This window comes from Mastomys coucha, unplaced genomic scaffold (genome assembly GCF_008632895.1).
Source record: "Mastomys coucha isolate ucsf_1 unplaced genomic scaffold, UCSF_Mcou_1 pScaffold6, whole genome shotgun sequence".
Taxonomy (NCBI): domain Eukaryota; kingdom Metazoa; phylum Chordata; class Mammalia; order Rodentia; family Muridae; genus Mastomys; species Mastomys coucha.
The window spans coordinates 120,577,713-120,583,059 of NW_022196912.1; the positions used below are offsets into that span (position 1 = coordinate 120,577,713).

At 43.8% G+C, this 5,347-nt stretch overlaps 1 long non-coding RNA gene across 1 annotated transcript; it reads right to left on the bottom strand.

Moving 5' to 3' along the window:
* Positions 1–2,560: 2,560 nt before the first annotated feature.
* LOC116080668 lies at positions 2,561–4,731 on the bottom strand. The gene is made up of 3 exons (XR_004114526.1): positions 4,685–4,731; positions 3,601–3,772; positions 2,561–2,941 (listed from the first exon to the last, which is right to left on the bottom strand). It is a non-coding gene; the product is annotated as an uncharacterized LOC116080668 (long non-coding RNA).
* Positions 4,732–5,347: the final 616 nt, after the last annotated feature.

Below are 5,347 nucleotides of genomic sequence, written 5' to 3' on the forward strand. Positions count from 1 at the left end.
ATGTGTGTGTCCATGTATGTGTGTGTTTGTGTGTCTGTGTTTGTGTCCATAAGTCTCTGTGTGTATCTGTGCATGTGTGTCCATGTGTCTGTGTCCATAGGTCTCTGTGTGTGCATGTGTGTTTTTGTGTGTGCCCATAGGTGTGTGTGTATGTGTCTGTGTGTTTGTGTCCATATGTCTCTGTGTGTGTCTGTGTATGTGTATGTCCATAGGCCTGTGTGTGTGCATGTGTGTCTTTGTGTGTGCCCATAGGTGTGTGTGTGTGTGTGTGTGTCCATGTCCATCCTGTAGAGAAGGTTCCCCATCCAGCTTGTTGTTTCCTGGAATCTTGGAGTTCAAAAGAAAGAAATACAGGTTCTCATGCCCACCTGTGAAGGTTGTAAGTTTTTTAGCATCTGCTCAAACCCAGAGTGAACAGGCTTCATGAGTGTGACAGGGACACCTAGGCTCCACAGAGGGGGTGGGGCTGAGTCCACCATTTTGGATGTTGTTTTATTGCATTCTGGTCACTCACCCTTCTACCTGCTATCTGAAGATATACATGGTCAGTGGTTCATAAATGCTTTGGAAGATGCAAGATAATATTTCATTTAAAAGATACTTTCTTACAAAGTTTAAAAGTAAAGAGGATTTCTGTTAGATTAAAATAAACAAAACAAAACAAAAAACCAAAGGAGGCTCTGAATAAATGCACACCTGGCAGCAGACCCTCCATAGAAAATACGAGGCAACCAGAGTGAAAAGCTACATCTCAGAATCTTCAGTGACTTGTTTTATTCTCCTTTCTGCACATATTAAATGGGCCTGGACCGAGCTGCTTTCTTGAGCTGCCCTCTTGGTGCCCTCTTGGTTCCAGCCCTTCTGGATTTGAATAGACCTGTAAACTACACCATCAGGCCAAGGGCATGGAAAGAGAAGACTCCACTCTTCAATGGCTGCCATCCTTGATATAGCCAGTCGCTTCTGGCGAGGGAACAGTCTTTGTTTCTGAAGGTAGAGACATGGGGTGATGGGAGAGGGTGGTGAGTTCAAATCGAACTTTGTATTTCCACCTGTGAGCAAGCTCTCATTGGATTGGCTCATATCTCCTGAGATGCATGGTTTACCTAACAATTCTTGACATCTCCCAGGAGGCTCAACTACTGAGATTAATGACACAGAGATGGCAGGTTCAGGTGAATGACAGCCCGTGAGTGTATTCTAGATTAATGAACCCTCTAGCAAGCGTGGCTGTGGAGTCACATGGTAGGTACAGTACCAGAAGGTTCCTGCAGCTTTTAGATGGTAGTGATAGAGTATTTGGAAAGACAGATGGTCCATGCCTTGACTTTAGACTCTTCTAGATCATAATTGAGTGGAGGTAGGTAAACCAACCCATGTCTATGACTGAATAAAGTTTCAGTAGCACAAGCAACAGGTCTTGAGCTCTGGTGCCCTGGGAATGCACAGTAGGACACAGCCCAGGATGCAGCCCCCAAAGTCTCCACCTGGTGTCACCGAATCAGCCAGAGCCAGAATATGCCTGGCTTTGAGGGTAAAAGTGCTTGCTGCTCAAACCTGGTACCAAGATCCCAGCTAGGAAGCTGAATGCCTTAGTCACCAAATCATCCTGTGACCTTTACATGTGCTCATGCACACACCCATGCATGCTCACAATAACAAATAAAATAAAATAAAAACAACCTGAGTTCACAACATTGAAAGAGGCCATTAATGGATTAAAGAGATGGCCACGGTGTAGAACAAATGCTTTGTCAGATTCTTATCTGATGGAGGATTTAATATCCAGAATACATAAAAAATGGAGAAGATGAATGAAGAAAATAATGCCATCAGTGGACAGGCACAGGACAAGAGATCACAGGGTCTGATGGACTATTGGAAGAGGGAGCCTGCGATGCTACTCTAGCCTCCTTATGTTCCTAAGTAGGAAAAGACCCAACCATCTGCCTTGGGGCTCAGCCTCCTGAAACACCTGGTATTCCTGCCGAAGACATCAAGACTAAGCATCCTATGGGGAGGGGGTGTTCTCGTGAAAAGCTAGGTTGTAGAACATTGCACATGCATAATATGTGTGTCTGTATGTATAGATGTGCAGACCCAGATCAGAGACTAAGAGTGTCTGTGCATACATGGCCTAAATACTCACACGAAAATGCGTGCAGAATGTATGCAGACCCCTCAGACTTTCTCTAGTTTTCTTCCATTTGGAGACTTTTTTTTTTTCAGAGTTGGGACAAGGCTGCTCCTGGTTTACAGACTCTGGCTAGCCCAGTGAGTCATAGCAGACAAACCTTCTTCATCAGGAGTCTGCATTTACTCACTCTGTGTGGAGTAAATGCAAGATGAAATCCATGCTAATCCCATGAGTTCTGCTTGTGGGCTTCAGGGAATGTAGCTAACATACCTTTATCTTCTTAAGATAAACATATGCAAAACTCTACCCAAGACCCCCAAATTTGCTCATTAAGACAGTTTCCAGTTGGAAACTCAGAAGCCACACAAGGCAGATGGAGCTTGGTGAGGGGTGGTGGGTGGTAGCAAGGGACACAGATGTGAGACATGGGCAATTGGTTGTTTATCTGTGGCCGGGGACACAGCCTGTAGGTGTGGGGATACATGTGAGAAAGGAGAGAAGGAAGAGCGTTGGTGAGGAGATAATCATTGTTGGCAACAGGGGCTCAGTGCTGCCTCTGTAAGGTCATGTCACAGTCTAACAGGAGGGACATTGCTCTCAGAATCCAGCCTTGTTAGGTCCCTAATCCCTGCCTTTGCCATCTGCAGGAACGGATCCAGACGGAGGTGAGTTATCTCAGCCATTATTGACTTCTGTCATCAAAATGTTCAGATAGGTACTGAGCAGGGAGATGTCGTCCTCCAAAGCATCTTGCTGTCTTTGCTGAATCCGTTGTGACTCACTACCATGCTCTCAAACTTAAGTCTGCAACCACAAATTCAGACATAGCTTAATTCATTTATCTAATCTTAATTCCATTCCGTCAAAGTATCTCCCCCCCATGATGAGCAACTTATTTTAAAAATTGTGTTTCAGAAAAACACAACCCTACTAAATCCAAGAACGTGAGTCATGAAAGGCAAATCATTCCACCAGCCTGTCTTCAAGAGTCTACACTGCGTTTACCTCGAGGACTCTGACCACCTTTTTCACACCTGTGGTAGTTTGAAAGAAAATGGTGCCCATAGGCTCATAGGGAGGGGCACAATTAGTAGATGTGGCCTTGTTGAAGCAAGTGTGTCACTGAGGGTGGGATTTGATGTTTCAGAGGTTCAAGCCAATCCCAGTGTGACATACTGTCTTCATGCTGTCTGCTGATCTGGATGTAGAGCTCCCAGTTCCTTCTCCAGCACCAACTCTCCCTACATGCTGCCATGCTTCCCACCATGAAAGTAATGGACTAAACCTCTGAACTGTAAGCCAGCCTCAATTAAATGCTTTATTTTATAGGAATTGCCATGGTCATGGTGTCTGTTCACAGCAATGGAAACCCTAATTAAGTGAACCATTTTGTCTTAATGACTGGAACACAGTAGATGCTCAAACCTGTGTGTTGACAATGTTTGGACTGCATCTGGACTTACCTTAGCAGATTTTATGAAGTGAAAGAAGAAGGAGGAGAAGGTGAAACTGAGTATCTTCTGTATGTCTCCAGCGGATTCTGCTCCTTCATCTCCTCATAGGACATTAAAGTGGACTAATCCTGGAAGTCCATACCACACAAGGGGCCGGCCACGTGAGCCCAAGACAACCACACTTCAAACACCAGGAATCAAGCATAATTATTTCTCATATAAATAGAGTAATATAATTAGTTGGAAACTTTTCATTTGAAACATGAGTTGACTTTTTAAACTACAAATTTTATGTAAGCTTAAATATAAACCAGATATTTGTGATAAAGATTTAGTGCACAAATTGCAGTGTACTAAAATTATAATATACATTAGACTTTGAAGTCATAGTGCTTTATTAACTTATTAATGGATATATTAACTGAATGCTGCATAGCTTATATTTCAGATTTACTGAGTTACAAAAACCATATCATAAGATTAATCTTGCAGGCCTTATTGTTTTTTTATTGTGACCACGAGGAACCTGTAAGCTATCTGTGTGGGTTACTTTGTATTTCTTTTGCACAGGATTATCTTATGAAGCACAGGGCAGGGACAGACCTGTGTCATCCTGGTTGAATAGAAGCCAGGAACACAAGTTTGGATTCATCCTCTGGAAAGCCCAGTTTTAACTCACCAAGTAAATGAAAAAAAGATGATTGGATCTAGGAGTTAACAATTCCAAGAACAATCCTGAAATATATCTGATTAAATAGTTCATGGCTTGACTCAAAATCAGCTCTCGTAGTCTGATTTGTAATGGAGTTTGCACCTTCTAAACAAAATTTCTAACTCCCTCATCATTTGTCTCCATGCAAAATTTTATATATGTTCATATATACGAATGCATGTATTGTGAATTTGGGACAAGGTCTCACTATATACTTCAAGCTGATCTGGAGCTCAAGGACATGACTCTGTCTCAGCCTCGCCAGTACCAAGACTAACAGATGCCCACCACCATGCTATATATCCTTTTATTTTATAGAATATATGCATGCATGTATGTGCCTGCTTGTATATGTGCAGTACATGTGTGTCTGGTACTCACAGAGGCCAGAAAATTGTTCTGTCCCGAGAGCTGAAGTTACAGGGGTCATGGATCACCACGGGGTGCTAGGAACAGACTCATGGTCCTCTGAAAGAGAAGCCAGTGCTCTTAAAAGCTGAGTGATCTCTGATGCCTTGGCTCATGTTTTTACCTACGATACTGGTTTTCATACAAGTGTGTAAAACAGCCTTTGAACATGACCTGTTCCCACACTGTGCTTTTACATTCCTCCCCCCTCTCTTAGTCCCCCTGTTCTTCGTGTTCTTCTTTCCTACCGGACCAATGGAAGGCTCTCAGTGGAGGATGGAAGGTAGGACTTCCTGTCTACCCTCCTGTTCCTCTACGAACTCTGGAAATAATCCCTACCCACTGCTCCTGGGTAGGAGTAACAGCAGGCCTCACTAACAAGGCAGTATCCACTTCAGAGTAAACATCGGTAAATACGGAAAGAGGCTGTTCAGACCTGGAGGCAACTTCCGAGCGAGGGCCAAACTGAAGCTTGCCTGAGAGCCTAGAGATTGGTGCCTCGGACAATAACAGCCAATCAGGAACTGCCACTTGGAGGGCATGCTTGCTTGGGACCAATGAGACGTGGGTGGAGGGCATAAAGGCGCTCCCCGAGAATTAATAAAGGAGCTTGCTGTGGCCTTCCTTCCTGCTCTC